This window comes from Dermacentor variabilis, chromosome 2 (assembly GCF_050947875.1).
Source record: "Dermacentor variabilis isolate Ectoservices chromosome 2, ASM5094787v1, whole genome shotgun sequence".
In the NCBI taxonomy this organism is placed as follows: Eukaryota; Metazoa; Arthropoda; class Arachnida; order Ixodida; family Ixodidae; genus Dermacentor; species Dermacentor variabilis.
In genome coordinates this window covers 114,960,810-114,982,869 of record NC_134569.1, presented here as the reverse complement: position 1 = coordinate 114,982,869, position 22,060 = coordinate 114,960,810, and the positions used below count along the sequence as shown (strand labels likewise).

At 45.9% G+C, this 22,060-nt stretch overlaps 1 long non-coding RNA gene across 1 annotated transcript; it reads left to right on the top strand.

Annotated features, from left to right (window-relative positions):
• The first annotated feature begins 275 nt into the window (after positions 1 to 275).
• LOC142570948 (uncharacterized) lies at positions 276 to 1,530 on the top strand. Its single transcript, XR_012825720.1, has 2 exons — positions 276 to 506; positions 1,429 to 1,530. It is a non-coding gene; the product is annotated as an uncharacterized LOC142570948 (long non-coding RNA).
• The last annotated feature ends 20,530 nt before the right edge of the window (positions 1,531 to 22,060 follow it).

Here is a 22,060-nt window from a genome sequence, read left to right as displayed (position 1 = left end):
GCAGATGGCAGAGCGAAGTCGAATTTGTCGACAACACGAAGCAAAGGCAAGAGCTTGACGTAGTAGTTCTGCGGAAACCCGCAAGGTGGAGAGAAGTAATGAATAAAGGGAAAATGAGACATCCACCCGTTCGTAGCAATTGCTACAAAGGAAACCCATACGGGTTCCTCGAAAGAAAAGCCTCATAGTTGAAGAACCTTCCCCCTCCCTTTATCCTATTGGTTGAAGTGCCGTAGTCACGTAATACGTAGCGCGCTTTCTTGGTCCGTAGTAGTGTTCCTGTATATGCTCCCGCAGGGAGCAGAGTTGCGCATACCTTTTCCGGCGCCGCTCGCACCGCTATTGGCCGAGCGCGAAAAATGACGTCAAATGATCCGCGCCGCTGCGAAGCCAACTTTACGGGCGCATCGCCAACTCATGCGAATTTGTCGTTTCCGTCAGTGCCATCGCCATTGCAATCAGCGGACCGTCGATCGTGCGTTGAGAGGAGCAGCTGCGGGTTTCAGGTACGGTATTCGACGACGTGAAGTCAAGGACCTTGGTGAAGTGATACGAAACACATCGTACTGGCACTTGTATTCCAGTATGACGGGGTGAGGCGCACCACACTGCACAAACCGCACGGAAGTCAGCCATAGGAGTAAATGCTTCAGCCAAGCAAACTAGCTGCAGACACACTGATACTATAGTGAGAGTGTTGTTGCTAACAAGTCTGGGCTTCTTGAGTTTGAATGCACCCTTCAGAGTTTAAAATTGAAATGAATAATATGTACCTCTCTCGTCAACCTCAATTTCTGAAGAGCTAGGACATCGTTGCAGAAAGCACACAAGGGAACAAGGATAAAACGGGTGCTAAGTTGGCATATGCATATTTAGCTCTCGAGCTGTGATAATTGTAATATATTCATTCTCCGTGTGAAGTTTTGAGAACAGTAAAATTGATTCTAGTCAATGTATTGTCTTGAAGTGCACAGGCTTATTTATTTTGTTAACTAATTGCTGCCATAGAAGCTAAGCCGCAACTGTATGTGTGCTAGCTTGTGAGTATCTTGTATCGGCCAGTGGAACAAAAACTTGTCGTTCATTTAAACACGCTAGAAATCTACGTTGTGCTTTGGTGAATGCTGTTTCCTGTGGACGGGAGTGGAGTGAATGTACTGTTCAATGACGTAGAATTTCCTTGCCTCTGATGCGATAGGTCACAAAGCTTTGTAACCTGGCTTTTTGGCCAAAAGCTGCTTCAGTGATTTCATTGATTTGATACAGTGTCTTCAACTACGGGCTTTTTTCCGAGTGGTAAGAGATCAAGAAAAATGTGTTGTCAGATTACAGTCTGCACTGTGTGAATAATTACTCTGCAAGTTTGCCATCTTGATGTGATTAGTGCAATAAAAATAACCTACTCTTAATAGCTTGTTGCCTTTCCAGTTTCTTTGAATTCTGCCCCCAAGGTTCCAAGAACCAGCACACTTGGCCTGCTGCCAGCAGCCGTTCATGCATTCCCTTGTATGAAATAAATTTGATCTAGAAGCTCTTGCATCTTGAATCTTTTTCTACTTGCAGATTTGCTGCTACTATATAGCTGATTAGTCTGCGGTATGAATGAATCGTAAAAGCAAGCTTTGCTTAAAATGTGCGCATGTGAACATTTGAAATGCGCTTAAATCTGCGTCTGCACCGCATTTATCGAAAACGTGCAGCTGTTGTGAACGATGGTTAGTGATAAATGACGCTCTGTTAACGGTCACTGACATAACTGCAGGCACAATAGCTCTCTTGGCGACGGTCATTAATCGGCTGGTTTCAACAGCCAAAATGCGCTTAGTGTCCACCTTACGTGTGTGGAGTTTTAAACACTCTTTAAAACATTTCTTGCTTTCTGACAGTGATAAGACAACTTCATATGCATGCTGAAAATCATTGCACCGCGTTTTGTGGCAACGTACTGCGCGTTTGCGAGCGAACTTTGGAGCTGTTCGAGCCACGGGAGTATTTTATTTTGGGGAATGGAAGGCGGTCCTACCCCCTATTTGTACGTTCGTGTGTGTTTTTGTATATGCGTGTTTACATAGGTACATACAAGGTTTCGGTTGGTTGGAAGCCCACCCCCTACGACTGCACGAATGACTCGTTTGAGCATAGCCTGTATTAAGAACTGCCCTTTGCTAAGCGCCTGCGAACAATTGGCGCTTGTAGCTCGCGACCACTAGAGAAAAAGGCGGAACACCGTGCGGCATTTGGCTCCTGCGCGCACGAGGAGTGGCTTCGCTGCAGAGCTGGATCACGACGGCGGACCTATGCGCAACTCTGCTCCCTGCGGGAGCATATACAGGAACACTAGTCCGTAGCAGACGCCGGCGCCATTCCCGGGTATCAAAATCGCGCTTTGGTTCGTTTCTGGGAGCAGAGTTTTGGCGGAGAGCGTTTGGCTAGCGCTCGCACCGTTTATGTATTGCGGCGATGCCTAGTCTTTGTTGCGCTTATGGGTGCAACAAACGAGGAGGCAAGGGGAAAAGACTCTTCGTCGTTCCATGCGGAAGGAGCAACGTGGCTCGCCGAAAGATTTGGCTGCACAAGATCGGCTGGGCAAACTTTGAAAATTTGCGGGACCCGCGCACGGCGCTCGCTGTGCAGGTCTATCTCTGAAGTGACGCGTATTGCTAGACGTATTTTTTTTAGTTGGAGTCTGCTGACGAACTCTAGACTAAAACGACGGTTGTCGTCGTTTGAGCCCCCGCTGTTCGCGTACTGGCGGGGAAGGTTTAGCTTTTATGTAGCCCGCATTGCAGCGCGTAATTGTATTTGCGGAGTTGTTACCAACATCAGCAGTTACTGTGCCCAGGCACAGTAACGGTAGCTATATATCTTGAGTATACGCGATATCTACGCGCATATAATAACTGAGAATGCAGACAACCGCTAAACACAGCGGAAAATATATCGGGTGCAAAGATGTCGTGCAAATCTAAGCTGGTTGAAACATTCTTAACGCGGATAGATCTGGTAAAAGAAACCTCTAACGAGGGACGCGCAAAGACCCAGACTATTTTCAGCGTTCGACGCTGATAGAATTGTTACGGCCACGCGCGCGACAGGCTGACATATCAACAGTTCTTTTCCAACTTATTTGTGGAATGTCAGGGTGCATATTTTTCTTCTACGCATGGTATCATTTCTCATAAAGTTGTGCCATATCAAATGTTAGTTTATTCATCTTAGGATCACTTCACCCAAGACCAATTTCAAAGCCAAATCACTCGGAATTGCGGCATCAAGAAGTTAAGGCCCGATGTATTACCAAACCTTTTTGTAGTGCGAGCAAACGCGCCTTTGACAGATTACGGAAGTAGCACAGCACCTTCGGTTCTTACAGAGCCTAGACCCCACATCTGTGTTTTAAAAAGGGTAAAAAGTAACTGTCCATATACACAGCGTATGTTGTTCCAATTTCTCTTAGCGACGTTGAAGTTAGAATGAAGCCGATCAAAATACGCCGTTCGTGAAAAAAACACTCCTTTAGCTCGCTTGAGCACACCGCTTCCACCATTCACACCGCAGTCGAAGTGATCGCAGTGGAAGGAACTTCGATAAAGCAGTGCAAAGTGGACACCGGCAGTTATTGGGAGTATCTCATTTATGAACCTCTCCTGTCATAAACGCTACAACCAAATCGTTCAGACATGCACTGCACTGCGCGCCAAAGGGGCGGACGTTGGGAGCGTCTGCTAGCTGCGCCCGGTCGAGGTGTCGCCACCGTCGGCGCCCGGGAGGAGCCGAGAGAAGGAGCACCGGCATAGGAGGAGGAGAGAGGAGATGTCGTTACTTCTGGAACATTTAGGGGTTTTAGTTTCCCCGCGCTGCAGCCGTTGGAGCCGCGTCCTGGGCAGTTCTGTCCCCGACAGTACATACGCAGGCAGGCGGGGAATGCATGGTCCTCGTCGTCCGCATAAAATGGTGGAACGACAGCCCACCCCTAGTGATGGTAGCCACTATGCGAATCCTTCACGGCCGATTGCGTAAGATTTGTCACCAGTCAAAAGAAAAAAATGTATGTACAAGAAATCATTGTTCAAGGTGCAGAGCGAGTTCACGCGTCGCTACTGCGATTTTCCTGTTATAACGACTCAACCAGGGTGGATAAGCCGAACTGAATTGTGAAAGCCTAATGGTATACAGCAGCATTGAGAGGCAGTGAGTCGCACTGCATTGTACGTGCCTCAGCGTGATATTGAGGCTGCTGTTGCAAACGTGGGAGCGCTATATATATACGCGATACTTAAAAGGCAGCTTTCCTCCTGAGTGCACCAAGACACCTCGTGTTGTGAGTACTAAACATGAAGCACTTTTGATATTCAAGGACACTGATTACCACTTTCTAGACATCATATAATAATATTGTAGTTGACATTAGAGCGTTGTGAAGGGCTCACTTTTACAAACTTACTTATTTAAACGTTGGTGCCCTCAACTGCCGTCAGTAAATATATTTCGCGTTTCAAAAATAGTTTCGTAGTTTTTTTGCTACCCTACGAAAGAAAGTGCGAAAAATTGGAGCCTTATCGGTAATTATTATGATATGTAGAAGTAATACGCTATGCGAACTCATTCGCGAAATGATGATGATGAGTAGGAGTAGTAGGAGGACTTTTCAAAGGGCACCTAGCCTTGCAAAAGTTGTCACCAATCTATGCTCCCTATTGCCACTTTTATAGTAGGGTCGGAAACCCTTCAAGATATATTTGGCAACACGAAGGCATCTGCTAACACGACGGATCACTAATCGCAAGGATCATTCATTAATATGGAAACACACAGCGCTACATCCACGCCACGTCGACCTAGACGGGTCACCATTCACGCACTAGTTCTGCATGGAAGACTAAATTAAGGAAGAGCAAAAGCTCCTGTCATTCGGGCATTCAGAGTCCTTGCCGGAACAAAATTTCACATACACTTGTGCGTGGGGCCACCGCGTCAGCTCGTGATTAAAAAAAAATAAATTATGGGGTTTTACGAACCACATCACGCGATTATGTGCACGCATTAACAGTGTACGTTCGACAAACTAAGGGCCATAATAAATAATGGCCAGTGCCACCAACAGCTGGACAGCGAACGCACGATTGTGACACTCTGTGTTCTGTCTTGCCCTGCCTTTCCTGAAGTTTGCCCTGGCCCGTCTAGAGTTTGCCCGGGCAAGTACAAGTCTTGGCCATGATTTCATAGAATTATGAAGGAACCTAATTACCCAGTGCGAATATGTAACATGTGATGCTGCGTTGTAACATGACGCCAAGAAATCTCCGTGTTAAGTTTTCTCTTCACATCTCCGAGGTTAAAGTGGCGATATCCATTTCCAATGAACGATCAATTTATTGTATTCGATCCCTACCGCAAGTATTAGGGAGAGAAATATGAGATCTTTTCCTATGCATACATTGGGCACCGTATTTCTACGAAAAACTCGCCCTTGCTGCAAGAAGTGTCAGCGCCATCCAAGAATAGATTTTTTCTTGCTATCTATCCCAACCTCAGTTGCATATGAATAGCTGGCGTCAGAAAGTGTTTCTCCATAAGAAAAACCAAGGAAAAGGCATCACTGTGGAGCTATACCAACGAGATTGAATTATATGTTTTTCGACTCCTGTCATATTAGCGCCTATCAAAGCTAGCAAAACGCCGTCACACTAGATAACAAGGGTTAGGTTAATGCACTCTCGCAAAGTGAGCGCCACCATCGAGACCATCTAAAAAGTGCGAAATCATTCTAAACATCGGGAGTCAGCAATAAATATGACGAGAGAAGCCTACCTACACTGAAATCGCGCCATCTTTTTTATTCTAATGAAATTGCCCATGCACTCACTGGTAAGGTCTGCGGCATTACCGTATTGCTGAGGCCCAACGCCTCCCTGGGAGAGCACTTACGGCTCTCATTTTCGTCAAACGACCGTACCCTGCAGTGTGCCCCGACACCAGTACGGATGCGGCCACACGCATACATCAACCCGACTTTATTTGCGATTCTTGCCTAACCTCGTTACAAGCTCGAACGACGCCCATGTGCTGCGTCTGCACTTTCGTAACAAAACACGGTCATGGCCCCAGTAATTCGTTTCGCAATGAAAAGGCGCCGTCACCGTCGTCATCGGCATTGACACATTCCCCCGTCCGCGACCGTCTCGACTCTTCATCCTTCTCCCCTATATTGAACGCGTACATGTCTACCCATGTCTTTCGGTGATGGGCCAACGAAAGCCACGAGGTCTTGACGTGGCCACGATCGCAGAATTCCAGCGCGTTTTGTCGCCTGTCATATCGCTCGCTCTGAATGCCAACAGCCAGGCATCATGCACCACCGGCCTTCAGCGATGGATTGTGTTGGGGAGCTTTCAGACTAGCACACGCTCAAGCGCTGACTTGCGCCTGAAGGCTTCTTAGATTTTGCTTGCCCAAGCTAGCTTGATGCATATTGTGGCAATGTTCGTTGAAGTGGAACACCGCAACCTCCTGGCACATTATAAATGGAATCGCATTTGGCTCGAAAACGTCGCCTTCGCCTCCCCAGCTATAGCGACTTATTACGCCGGATTATCGGATTTTGCGTAAGCAGCTTAATGAGCCAGACAGAATTATTGTGAGTGCTACCACAGCTTGAAATCTTTTGTGTCTGGCCGAATTTATGTCGCGCAGTATCTCGCGGCGAATTACGTAATTATCACAATCCCATGGAAGCATTCTATTCGGCTCCATGGTACGCGCCATTTATATTTGCTTAGCAAAATTTTAAACGGACTCTTTCGTGCGAAATAGCTTCAGGTGGAGAGTATAGAACAAATGGTCGCAGCGTGAAATTGTAGGTACTTCTGACAGCCGTTGACGTTTACCAAAATTGCTATCGTTTATGTAAAATTGGAGTGACATTAACAACCCTTACAAAAATGCCTATTAGCATTATTTAGAACTTCTACCAAATGTCTATTTGCTCTAGCGACAGTCTATTTACATTTACATTCCAGTAGCATTTGTTCATACCCTATTAAAAGACTTCCTTCTAACGTTTGTATAAATAATATTTTAAGTACACCGTTAAAAGACTTCATTCTTACTTTTGTATAAAGAATATATTAAATACACCGTTAAAATATTTCCTTCTTACTTTTGTATTGATAATATCTTCATTGCACCGTTAAAAGACTTCCTTCATACTTTTGTGTAAAGAATATTTTAAGTACACCGTCGGCATATTTTCCTCTGTCTTTTGTCTAAATATCAACTTTAGTACTCCGTCTAAGGACTTGTTACTTTTAACGCGATAGCGTTAAGGAGCTCGTGTCGCAGAAAAGCCGGTGTCGTCGGCGTCGGTGTCGGCGTCGGCGTCCGCGGCGTTGGCCGTGAGCGATAAATCACGGCAGGCACTTCATAAATAAAAAGCAACTTCCAAGATGGGCTGGGTGGGAATCGAACCAGGGTCTCCGGAGTGTGAGACGGAGACGTTACCACTGAGCCACGAGTTCGATGCTTCAAAGCGGTACAAAAGCGCCTCTAGTGAACGCGGTGTTACCTTAGAAACTAGCCGTTTCTAAGGCTCAGGCGTGCGTCGCTTGCTGAGGCGCACATTTCGTTGTCGCGCCGAACGCTGCGTTGCTCGACGCTCACCGCGTCCGTTGCGGGGCGCGTAGTCGCTGCGCCGTAGCCCAATACCCCTTGGCGGGTCGACGGGAACGCTGTCGCGTTCCACTCTTGAAGGCGAAGCTTAAGCGTCCTCCAATTTTTGTGTAAAGAATGCCTTACTATACATCACCAAAATATTTTTTTTTCTTAAGGACATGTGTCCTCAGTACGTCAACAGCTTGTACTGTTTGCCGAAAAATATTTAGAATAAGAAGTAACTTGAACTTTTTGATAAATTTTTCTAACACACATTAATGCCGATATATGACATACTCCGGCATCAAGCTATTTCTTTTAAATCACAGTTCCAATCCCAGTTGGTAGCGGATTATTTACGGGTCGAGTGCTACTAAAATCTAAGGAAATCTGTTCGTAAACTGTTAGAACTAATCTTTTTAAAGGTTCTACTGGACTACGTGAGCGTGCGGTGACGTCAGCACACTTAGAGAAAATTTACTTGCGCTACACTACCTGACCGGTGTGACATCGGAGTACTGTGCAGGCCACGCACCAGTTACACAGCTTTATCCTGGCCTTTGGACGGGTTAATTAAAGGCCGATTTACACTACAGCTGTGACACCGCCCGCTTGCCACACGCGTGCGGTTGTGATGAAAACCGCACATTTCGCACACTGGTTCGCAAATTTTGGCATATACTGGGCTCACACACGCAGGGTAAACTAAAATATGTGTACCAGTCTGCGAAATCTGCACATCTTCACTCGACCACATGCATGCGGGTGGGCGGGTTGTGCGGCATGCGTCTCGAGCATAAGTCAGCCCTTACTACGCACTGCTATTGCTAGGCCTAAAATTAGCTTTGCAATGAGCAAATCAAGTCAGTGCACTCTGCGATATAACTAGCACGCCCTAAGATGGAACAGATATCCACAGTAGCGTCACGATATTTGGTAAAAAGAAGAAAAAGAGCCGCCACTCAGCGTAACACGGCACTGGAACGTTGCCGCTAAAATATCCAAGAGGATGCAAAATAGAGCGGCTGCTGAGTGAGAACGAGTGTTAACCTGAGAAAGCACACAGGTCGAATACAAAAAAAAAAGCTCTTTGCAAGTAACACACTTCTGTGAAAAAAGAATGAGATTATCGTTGCTGTACAAAAAAAATGTAGCTTTGTTCACGTGTCTAGTCGCATGCTTTCGTCTCTGCCTCCTACCGACAGCTTCTGCACATTAAAGGAAACTAATAGGACGTTGCATCAAAGCAAAGGCAAATTAACTACGTCAACTGATCTGCCTTTAGCCGATGGTTGGTTGCTGTGTGAGAAAACAGATCGAAAATGGAAAATTATACACTCCTAATGTTCAGTGCATTCGCTTTACACGATAAAACTCTGAGCCCCGCCAAGGTTTTGCTGGAGAGAACAAGTCCGGAGAGAAGAAGGCCAGGGTCGCCGCTGTATGGTGGCCAGGGCACGAAGCCTCGATGGGATATGGGGGGGGGGGGGGCACTCCCAGCACAGCTGGTTGAGATCAGCATGACATTTGCACGTGGAACAGAACCCACTTACGGGTGGTGGTGTGCCACCACTCCTCCGTCTGAGTGCAGTTCCCAGGAGTGGATGCGCACACAAAGGCCTGCCACACCTGCCACCGAGAGGTGGCAGGTGTGGCAGGTGTCAGATTAGGTGTCAGATCAACAGATGTCAGGTGTCAGGTGATATGGGCTGGACTAGTTTTGAAGTGAGGGAAGCTCGCAGTAATATTGAGTATGAAGAACGGCTGAGGAATATCAAAGAAAGTACATGGGCTGGGAGAGTGTTCAGGTACGTACAGGAAAAACATTGATTCACAGTGGAGGAAAAGAACTAGGAAGCTTACCAGCAAGTACGCGGCCTGTAGGGTGGGCAACACAGCAACAAAGAAGGTCAAGCGGAAAGTCAGAGAGGCTGAAATAGTCTCATGGGTGGCGGCAACGGAAAAGAAACCTGCCATGAGTAACTACTTCAAAGGAAAAAAAGAAATCAGAAAAGAAGCAATTTATGATAACTCAAAGGGAAGCTCATTACTTTTCGAAGCGAGATTGGGATGCCCTAGAACACGCACCTATAAAGCGAGGTATAAGAAGGAAGAAAAAGCATGTGTTTGCTGCGGTAAAGCTAGAGAAGCTATGGAGCATGTTTTATTAGAATGCGAAGACGTCTGCCTAGCGGTCAATTTAGGTACCACTGGCCTCCTTGAAGCCCTTGGGTTCAGCAGAAGCAGTGGTAAAGTAAACATGTCCCCAGAAGGTATTAGCAAGAAGCGATCGGACGATTGGTCGAAGAAAATTAGAGAAACGACAAAAGACGGAGACGTACAAAAGCACAGTTCGCACTAGGGAATCAGAAAATTGCGGTGTGGTAGTTCATAGTGTTTTTTTATTGTTTAAACTAGGTAGGACATTAAGCAGTATAACAGGAAGAGCTTGGTCACGATTCCCACCGCCCCATTTCAAAGGGGACGCTGATACCATCCATCCATCCATCCATCCATCCAGACAACCCTCCCAATGTCTAGGTGTCTGTCACCCTTCGCAAAGTAGGGAGAGGGGTGCATGGTTGAGTCTAAAGTAAAGAGGGGTTTTAGTTGGCCAGGGTGAAGCGGGTGGAAGGAAAGAATGTCAGATGCCTCTCTCGCGCATGCGCACCAATTTGACAGTGGTCCGAGTCGAGGCAAGGAAGGAGACCATCGCCATCGCCATCAGTTCCTTTGCGACCCGGACGTGGTACAGTCAGCGCGATGTAGGCGTTTGGTCGTGTATTGTAGCAGCAATCTAGCCATTTTTGCTGCTGTTTGTTTTTTTGCTGTGTTGTTGCTGATCGATGAAAGCCAACCAGCAACGTGCTTGCGAAGCCCAAGGCGCTTTCTTCGTTACGTAATGCGGACGTTTTTGCAACTTTTCTACCAGCTGCGATGCAGGGTCGTGTGAAGTGATGGCTCTGTCCGTGTTTGAAGCTGCACACTGCACAAGTAGCGAACAGCTTTTCCACAAGACAGCACTGCGCCACAGTTTTTTTCTGTCTCCAAATTATAATAAAATGTATGATCTTTTCCATCATTTTTTATAAACATACTATTTTAATGTTGTTTTGATTTAAGTTTCCTATGCCGCATTTTAGCAGGTTACTATAGCGCGAGCTGTAATGACGTGAAATGTTTTAAGAACAATTTTCTTACATTTTTGAGCTACGCCGCGTCATGCGGTTCACTTGAAGTTGCTATAAACACGAAGCGTAGAAACCTACATTTTCACAGCGGTCGCGATGACTTAATGTGTGGTAAACATTCTCTGATCCTGAACTCATTCTTTGCTCTTTCCTACTCTGGTTGTACCGAATGAGAGGTAGTCAAACATTGAGCGTATAGTTTCAGGGTTCACAGTGACGTAGGTTGCCGTGAACCGGTTCACAATGACATAGATTGCACTGGTTATTCAAGTGCGAACGTGAAAGAAAATCATTCGCACTTGTATAACCACTGCAACCTATGTCATTGTGAACTGGTATTTTTTGACACTGATATTTTAGAAGAGGCTTGTCTGGGTGTTGATTACGGTGTTGACCACTTCCAGAGAACGGCACATATCCCCAATGGGGGTTGGCCAAAAAGCGGGCGATACAATAGGGCATGCCCACAGTTGGGGAGTGGCCAAGAAACGAGATCCACGCATGTCGTGACGACAAACGCCACATAGTTATTTGAGGTAATCTCCGTGTTTCGATGGTGGTAACCATTTCCCTACCATGACACATACCCACATCTCAGGACTGTGCATCAAATGGCCGCACGCTTTAGTTAAATAAGAAGAAATGTATAAATACAAATCCAAGTAAGGTTTGTCGCATTGCGTAGCACGGGTACGCGATAGCACATTCGCGCGCCCGTTTCCTTTACGCCACGAACGCAAGACTGAAATTGAGAAATTTACAGCATTTCATTCACCGCTTCAAGAAAGCTTCGCTTCACATACATTCCATTGTGTGTGTTGGATTCGCATAACTTTTTGAACAGCCTGAGGTCAGGCTTTATCTGCGTACTAGAAAGTATGCTAAGACCTTCTCCCAGAGTTTCCTTTCGGCGAATCCAGAGAACTCTTGTGGCCAAACGTTGACTACCAATTGGTCTATATGCAACAGATGTATGTATAGACGTTCTTCCATCTACGAAAATTTTACCACACTTCCCTTAACGCCACATTCCGACAGATTTTCCTGCTGAACTTTACAAAAATACGGGTGAAATCTCACGATACAAAGCTGCCACCGCAGGTAAATATTGGAATAAAATTGTAGTGGTTCACTAACCAGACATCTTAATTTCGCCCTTCCTATAACTTCTTCGGCATGCTGGTAAGATGCAGAAATTTACTTCACACTAGCACAATATCCCCGTAGGCTCGGACAGACTTACTTTAGTGTTCGGAATGCCTTCGCAGTGGTTTCGTGCGCAGTACATGTGCTCTGTGTACAATAACAGTATCTAGCAGGTTTATTAGAGGGCGTTGATCCCGTTTGGTATTGAAGTGACGGTGACGTTTGCAATCAGACATTAGATATTATTCAGTTATTCACATATTATTCACTACTCTTAACTACTCAGTCTTTGTGATCTACTAGCCAAAAATATTCCCGATTTACTGAATCAAGCCACAAAAGCGTACGGACTCATGGAAAAAGGAGAAAATTTATCTAAATTTTCATCTGCACGTGGACCAACGATTTCATCAGTAAACAAATTCATTTCAGAGTTTCGCGGCTTAGCAAGCACCAGCTGACTTCTCACGGATTACACCGAAATAACGAAGGCCTACCGCCTGGCTCGCAGGACTCTCCCAACCCTGCACCCGAGGCTAAGTCGAGCGGAGGTGGTAGTACTGAGACAGCTCCAGACCGGATCGCTACCGAGCCCGAGACTGATGAATCGCATGTACCCCGAGACATATCCGACCGATAAGTGCAAAGTCTGCCGGAGGGAGACCGCAGACTACACGCACATCTTGTGGGACTGCGTTAAAAATTCAAAAGATGCAAAATCAAGAACGCTCCCACCGCTGCTCGAGGCAGCCGTGAAGAGCTATGACCGAGACGGAGAGGTCTGGGCCGTCCCGCAGGTCTTCGAGGCGCTCGAAAGGCAGGGACTTAGCAAGCCTGCAACGGCGAGCGGAGACCCGTGCCGAGTATACGGCGACTTCGTAGATGACGTAGGCTCTCGTCGGGGCGCGCGAGCGCCCAACTGCAGGCATAAATGAAGTTCACTGCAATCCAATCCAATCACGTATCCACGCTATAGAAGACAGAAAGATCCCTCAAAGTTTATGTAGTGAACTTGTAGAGGCGAGGAACGCAGGAAGAAATACGTGGTCTTCCACAAACATCTGTATTTACATAGCCAGGGTTAACTAGCCAAGTGACGGGGTTCGCTGCCTATATTTCCCCTAAAGTGTTTAGACGTAAGCACACTGTTGTGGCACTATGTACAAAATGATTGACATCCATGTAGCAGGCGGCATAGCTACGGGCATGAATGTAACCGTATATGGTATATTGAGCGTGTGAACTAACAATGCTCTGGTCGTGTGGTGAAGCTGGCAGAGTGCGCTAACAACGCTTTCTGCGAACAGGCATGCTTAAGAAAGCTGTTGCCCCATTATCAACAAAACCATTACCGTCAGTGCTTTAATAAAGGAAGCATTTGGCAATGACACACTTCAGGAATCATTATGCGTTAACCGCTTATTTCTATCTTACTCCCTTTCATGTCTTCCTAACATGAAAGACAGGCTTCTTGAAATACAGCAAGTTCCGCCAAGTTCTGTACATTAAGGTTGTTGTCTAGGGTAGAGATTTGATGGAGTTCCTTTGCATGTGTGTAATTTTTGTGAAACGCCTTTACTTCCATGGGTAAAAGGCGTGGGTCGAACTCCCGTGCTCACAGTGAAAGCAAAACATTGTGCGCGGACCTGCATGCAGACGCGCAGTCGGTCGCTGCGAACCCGTGCGATCGCTGCATTGATGCTTCATTCTGTTATGTTCCATTTGATTATACAGACAACCCACTATAAGAACATTTTTGCATAGTTTACTCTCAACATTTGCCTACCTTGCACGCAAGAAGCCGGTTCGGGAGACTCCATCGCGGCGACCACGCATAGTGGCGTTCGCTGTACGTATTCGGTAAAGAGATAGCGTCTGCAAACGATTTCGTGCCTAAGTTTGCCCAAGATTATTATATCGACAGTCAAAAACTTCCTTCTTTTTGAGAGTACCTACATAAATGTCCAGGAGGGCTGCCGCGTGGTGTTTTTATTGAGCGCCGTAAGCGAAACTTATGAGGAGCGCGCCGCGTGATCCCTCATACTACGCAAGGGAGGCGCTCCCGACAGATGGCGACTCCGTAACACCTCGCCCCCAATAATGAACGAAGTTTTGCTGGAGAACATTTGAACTAATTACTCTACAACATATATCGCAATTTAAAAATCGTAGCCTGTGTCTTCTTTGTTTAATGAAGTACTTTATTTATAGTAAGCAATTTACTAAGCTTACTGCAAGAGAAAGGGCTAAAGGCAATGAAACCTGACAAAGGCCCCTGTCCCTCCACACTTTGTGACAGTTCACATGTTTTGAGTTGAGCACAGTCGAAAAAGAATTGTAATACATCACTTTTAGGATAATGGACAACCACGAACTTGCAAGAATACACAAACAAATCGCACCTAAACAAGAGAAAAAATTTGCATGGCATTTTTAAACAACCGCTGAGAAGAGGTCGCACACAGGAAAATACACAGCTAAACAGCATAAACTACAAGAATGAGAAACGTAGAATGCATCAGGATGCGCTGAAAGTATTACGCATGAACATACTCAGAATACTAATTCATGAATTATTTAAGCATCGGTCGAGGCATACAAATCCACTAGCCATTATCGATACTGCATATATGTGGTTATTAATAACTATTAGCTAATTAACCACTAATCCACTTCAATGAGTAGATACGTACCCTATGTCACAGGTAACTTTAAAAAAAAAACGCTGACGGTAAAGTAGCACCTAGTAGTTATATGCTATCGAAGAGTGGCTTGTTTTGTGGTTTAACCATTATTGAAGTTAATGTGTATATGCCGGAAGTGCTTAACCAAACCTCTATGGAGAGCCGCTTCACTTAGTTAAGGCTCTTGCATTATCAACAGCCGTCACAACCATAGCAAATAAGTCCTTGAGAAGCCACGGTACTTGCAGGTTTCTCTGCCCGCGTCGTCTTCTGTGTGGCTTCGTTCATGTCCCCCACTGACGAGCGCTAGGAACGCTTGCAAAGAAGCTTAAACCTCGCGCTCGTTATCCTGTCAGCCTACGTCCCTAGACGAGTTCTTCAAGTTGCTTGTGTTTTCATATTTTGCTTCGGGAAAGGTCAGCTAGGACACTTGATGTTTAGGAGCCCATCAAGTTAGTGTTTTACTATGCTAAAATATGTCACTTTTTATTGTGGTTAGTCCGCCATCCAGTTAATTAGGTTCTCAGCTTAGTCGCTGTAACGCTAAACCAGTATTCAGGTCTACTGGCGTATATGCGCAAGTGTGCTTTCGATGTGAGTGACGCATATTTGGAGCAAAAGGTAACAATATGAGTGAAAATCTCCATTAAAAGTTAATCTACCGTCGGCTACAAGTCCCTGTATCGTTGCAACATAACACAGAAGCGTTGTATAGAAACCCATTAAGTGCATTTTTTTATTCGAATTATCTTCTTCTAGTCGCTTGCGGTAGTCGGCCTTCTCTCTCTTCCGCCTTCGTTTACCGCGAGGCCTAGATGCTCTGCAGCATGTTTACAGCACAAACGTATTATTTCTAAGTGTGCTATCAAGCCGTCGCTGAAGGTTAATTTGTCATGCAACTTACCCCTTCGCATAGCTCGTATTTCAACCATCCTGATGCTGCAGCTTGATGTGTTCCCTTCAGGTAACATAAATGTCTACGATGCCATTCTGACACATGCAGCATCTGCGTTCAGCTGTTTTCATTACTAAATCAAAACAGGAAGGGCGTAGTTCTAAACTGCACGTGCCGTTTGGATTATTAGGCTTCTGTTCACTGCTGCACTAGCTTAGCTCAGAAGAAGCCTGATAAAGACATTATCGAATTCATTTCATAAATCTGCATATAGTGACATCTAACGCATGGAGGCAGCCGGGAAATTGTAGTTGCTTCGAATTGCGCTGCTTCAGACTTGGAATAATTTTTCTACATGTCACGCTTGGTCCCATTCAATAGATTTTAGGAAATACACACGGCAAAATGCGCAGATGCGATGACCAGCATTATTAAACGTAGGTTCGCGACGCTGCCGCTTTACAGCACAATGCGATGAACAAAATTTCCGGATGCAAAATAATGGTTCTGATGCAGGGAGTGCAGCAGCAAAAAAAGGGGCTATGAGATGCGCGAATGTGACTTATAATGTTTTTTGGTAGGTGTCGTTTTGCATGAACTGCAGAATTCTTTCGTGTATCATTCATTAGCTAACTACAAAAACTTATTTACCTAATGGAATCGAAATTTGTATAACGCCGTGAGCTCGAATGTGAAAATTAGCGTCACATATGAAATATCCTATTCAACAGTTTCCAGTTCGATCCATGTTCCCTAATTATTTTTTGCCCCGTTTCACACTTTTACCGCAAAACGCGACAAAGAATGCAAGTTGAGCGCCCACCCTTGCGCCTCGTGTGCGCGACAACAGCGTTCTCTAGAGGGTTTTGGGACAATTACCTTTAGACTCAGTAAATGACTTCACGACCACGCAATATGGACAGGTCGGGGGCGCAGGCGTTGAATGCAGCTATAAGTATAAGCGGCCGCTTGACGTTGTGTGCTGGAGTAGTGCGGATAGACTTAGGGCGCGCGCTAGTTTCGTGAAGTAAAAAGTTCAGGCATAAATCATTCTTGATGATTATCTATATCATGAGAAGCATATGTGAAATGCATGGACGACGCAAATGTGTGCAAATATTGGGGACAATGGCATGACGACAAGGTGTGAGGACGACTAAATATAGACAATGGAATGACGACGCTTCAGTAACGGTGATATCATGACCACAATGGTGTGATTTCATTTTCATTTCATTTTTATTTCCTGAAGGACCCTACTCGGGGGTACTACAAAAGGGGTGGTTTGGATATAAAAATATACATTTGGACGCATTCGTTTTACCAACAGAGGTGATTTGTTAAGTTTGCAATGAAATGTAACGGCCAGGTGATGGAAACAATAGAGCTTAGAAGGTCGTTCCAATCTTTGGCTGCACGGGGAAAAGAAAAGGCGGAAAAAATGACAGTTCAGGTGCGAAAACGGGACACTTGAAGTGAATGGCCGGTTCGATGTGAAATGTATGTCGGGGGAGGATGTAGGCGCTAGGTTGAGTGAGGAATGAAACATTTTATGGAAGAGGGAAAGGGTGGCGATACGACGGCGAACACAGAGCGGTAATAACCCGGATTGTGCTTTTAAGGATGAAACGCTAATATCGTATGAGTATAGGGAGTGAATGAATCGGGCGGCGCGATTTTGCACGGACGCAGGAGCGTTTATGAGATATATTTGGGGCGGGTTTCATACGGCGGAGGCATATTCGAGTTTTGATCTGATGAGCGACTGGTACGCGAGCAACTTTACTGCTGGGCCGCATGACGTAGGTGACGTTTTGCAAAGCCCAGCATTTTGTTAGCGGATGAAATGATGTTAGTTATATGCACATTCCAAGTAAGATCGTTAGACAATGTGGCACCTAGATATTCGAACTATGATACTGACTCTACAGGGACGTTTGCGATATCACGTGAAAAATTAAGGAGTTTTTACGGCGCGAAAGGAAACAAGCTTGCATTTGTCCCGGTTAAGAGATAGATGTTACTTCTGAAACCATTCTTGAATGTGGTTTGGGTCTTGCTTTAGAGTTACTTGGTCGTGGGTGTTTTTTACTTGGTGTGACAACCATGACGTGACAACGATGCCGTGATGACGACTGCATGATGACCATAGATAACGATATTGTAGTGATGACGACGGTATGACGGAAATGGTGCGATGACGGTGGCGAGGCGACCATGACATGAAAACTGTGTGGTGGCGACGACTGTATGATGACCGTTAAATGACGACGCTTAAGTGATGACGATGGTATCACGATGAAGCTGGGACGACGCGGCTTGACGACGACATGCTGCCGATGCTGGAGTATGATACCGGCAGGGTGATGATGATGCTAGAAATATTTAAATGGCATGGCGACCACTGTATGGTGATGAGGACGTGATGACAATGGTTTCACTGCCGTGTAATCGTTACGAAAATATGACGACTATTTAAGCACCACGACAGCACGACAGTGACGGCGGAAAGATGACAGTGATATGACCACAGAATGGGGGGAAGATTCCAATTTCATGAAAATAATAAAATGACGGTTACCGCAAGACGACCGCATGAAAACGACGGCATGTTGATAATCGAGCTCACGTTACCACTAACATGCGTTCCCTGCAACTGTGGGTTGCGTTAATTCGAACTATATCTGGTGTTTGCACTACGTCCGATGTTGGCCAACTGGGCCGCCCAAATTTGTAGTGTATTCATTGTATGTTTGCACAGTGTCCGATACTGGCAAATTGAACCGCCCTCTTCGCTCTATATCTAGTGTTTGTTTGCGTTGTGTTCAGTACTGACCCTTGCAGCAATCCTACTTGCGCCTACGTCCGATGTTTGTTCGCAGCGTGTTAGCTATCAGTCCGTGAGGGTGCCCGAATTCCTACTACATGCAGTGGTTGTTTGCACTAAGTTCGCCGGCAATTTGAGCTGCACAATCTCCGAGATCGGCCGACCTGTTTTCGGAGGCAAAATTGCCGTGTTCTAGCTCCGGACGCTGCTCTAAACTTAGCTTCGACTAGGTAAAAGAAAACTTCGCATTTAAACACAACACCCGACCTCACTTTCCATTCTTTTTGGGCGTTTTGCGACACAAGGTTAAAACCACGAAGAAATAACTAGGAAAAGTGTAGCGAGATGGAAACTAACTTAAGATGATGTTTTAGATTGTAGTGTACAATTTGACAATCGAGCTTACAAAATTGTACCATTATTTAACATTTTAGGTTATGTAACTTGGTATCATGAGTAATTCATTGAAATATTTAATGTTCGTTATGTATTTGTTAGGTTAGGTTATTTATATAAAAATTTATTAAACCATTAAAATTATCCAACATTATTACGGTGAATGCGAACAAAACATCGGTGGTCCCATCTTCCCAGCTCTAAGCCCACTTTTTAGAATAGCTTAATCCACCTTATCTGGGACACCCCGTTTGCTGTTGCAAAGGTGGCTCACGAGCCTCGGGGGGTAGCGCCAGCCCAGTGGTCCGGGGCCTGGCCAGCAGCGGAGAGGGCCCAGGCAGAGACGAGGCAACGTAACGAATAAAAAAACGACATTTATTGCATGCATGGTACGTAAAGATCGGTCAGCTCGACAAGCTGCTCGTAATGACGAGGGAAGGCGAAACTTCAAACCTCAATGCTGAATGATGTTATTTCGCTCGTGAGGGGGCGCATTTTATAGCTTGCCAAGAACAATCTCACCCCGGAGATGGAGGGAGCCGACTTTCGCCTCACCTGCGGCTGGCGCTGAGTACGTATGGAGCGCACGTTGTCGCAAGGCCGGCGCTAGTAGCGAGTCAGAGAGAAGTCGCCGTATGAGGCACAGACGCACGCACGCGCATGCACACACTCCGATGCTCCCGAGCACACCCACTCATGTTTTGCTCTCGCGGTACTTTTCGGCACCTTTATCGTCCGAATTGTCGTTGTTATTCCCGCCAAGTGATGATGTTTCTCACAGTGGTGAGCCGTAATAACGGCACTTCCTTTGATAACAAAAAAAAAAAGCTTCGTTATTCTTCAAACCACAAGAAGGAAAGAAGAAGGGGACAAGACAGATCGCCCACTAACAACCAAGTTTATTACTCAGATGGTTGGAATATAAGAAGAATTAGAAGAGGGGCGGGGAGGGTTAAAGATGGGGCTAAAGAAAGGTTAAAAGAAATTAACTTAGCTGTTACTGTGCACTCTGTCTGGTCTCCTTCTATCTTTAAGTTTACAGTTTACGCAATAAGGAATATTTTTCCTTGTCGGAAGAATGTTTCGGCGGCCAGTTTAAACACCGGTCCTTTTGTATGGTAACTGGCTATGAGTGCGTAAACATTAAGTAGTGGTCTCTCAAAAAACATTTGGTAAACACGCTTTGACCGGAAACAGCAACGCTTCCACTATGTCATTACTGGTCCCTTGTTTATAGCGCCATGAGTGATGCTGTATATATATATATATATATATATATATATATATATATATATATATATATATATATATATATATATATATATATAACTGTGATCGATAAGTACTTAACACTAGCGCTATCAGTGACCAATTTATTGAAAGCAAGAGAGAGAGACAGGGAGAGAGGAAAAGGGAAAATCAGGGAGGCTAACCACGCGAGAAATACAGTTTTGTACAACGATGGGGAAGGCAAAGAGATGCGAAAGCATAGAGTGAAAGGAAGCACAGACAAACAATCACAGTCGGTCACTATCACCGCATAGTATCACCTCACAGTAGCACTTGTAGCACTGCGAACATCAGTCTAGGCTACAACCGCTTGCGCAGGTCTGTAGACCTTAAGAACTGCAGCAGTGCCCTCATTGCCCTGAGCTGCGATGGTGTGCGATGTCGCAATTCTAAAATGACTTCCTTTCTTAACGATCTTTGATCAAAGCGCACTATCGCGAGTGCGAGCGATCACCTCAATGAATTGTAGCGAGCACAGTCTCTGAGAACGTGGTGAAGTGCATCCTCGCTACCATGGTAATCACACGAGGTGTTGTCAACCCATCCGATTCCCAAAGAAAAAGATTTTCTAAAAGCCTCTCCTAGTCACATTCGGCAAATCAGCCTCGCGTCGGCAGAGTCTAGCTGGGATGTGAAGGCGTAGAGAAGAGTCAAGGTTGTGCAGACGGGTGCCTTGAACACTAGGGGTGTTCCACATGGAGACCGTGATGCCTGGTAAAAATCTGTTCATGTTTGCCTGTGCGCGATTGATACCGTGGTCTATGATTTAGCGAGTAAGCGAATGTTCACTACAATACATACGGCCAATAAAGCTATGAACCATACTTCGCGCATTTGTGTAATACTTTGCTATATACCGGGATCAAAGCTTTGTCTTACCGGCGAAACTGCGTATTTTTTCTTTTTTGAAGTGGCCCGAAACGATGCGAGACATTAACCAACCCAGCTGCCGCAAAATGCCTGGATCACTGAAAGAACACTTCGCAATAAAGATTTAGAGCGACGGTTATTTCCATTTCCGACCTATATTGCAAACTCACTGAGAAGCAGCAACATGGCGACGGCTTGACATCGTTATAGGTCGTTGCCCAGTCTTTGTAGTTCTTGATGTTGTTAGGAATGGCCTGCCCAGGGGGCAACATGCAATTTTTCACAGCCCGCTGCCGCTGCGAGCGTCGCGAGCTTTCCCGAAGATACCATGGAAGCCTTCAACCCCTGCCGCAGTGACTCGTTTCGCAGGGGCCGCGAGGTGCCGTGTCAGCAACCCCTCGGCGCCGCATGACTAAATGCGATCAGCTGTAGTTAGTGAGATCACCAACGCCTTCACGGTTCGACTGAAGCAGGGGGATTTCCGGGAAGGAGATGCCTTGCGGTGCCTTTTCACGGGCCTTTGAAGACGCCAGACAATGGGCAGCGGTGGAGACCACTGTGCGAGGTACACTCTGGAATTTAGAGGCGCCGGCTGGGGTCGGGCGTGACCACCTGGCTACGGGGACGCAGGACAATGAACAACTCGACGGCCGCGTTACGAAGGTCAGCCCCGAGTACAGTGCAAGTGCGTACGTGTATGTGTGAACCGTCCCGCAGAGAGGCGCCTTGTATACGATGACGTCGAACGTTTTGCCTTACCTAAAGATCTAGGGAAGACGAAGTCTTTATAAGCGGCTGTTGTCGGCTGCTAGAGTGTGCTCGTCGTCGTGTTCTGTGCTCGAAATGTACTCGAGAGCTGTGTGCTCGTAACATGTGTGTTGTGTGCTCGTCGTGCGTGCTCCATTTGGGAGTCACGCTAGACTGTAAATGTATCCTGTGTTAACATGTAATTACTGGAAATAAATCCTGCTCGCCTAAGTCCCGACGAAGAGTCAAGGTCATCCCTACAGCTACGCCCGCCAAATCTTACAATGTTGGCGATGAGGTAGTTCTTCCTCATGTAATAGTAGTCGGGACACACGCATAGCGTATGTTTCACTGTTGGTCCAAT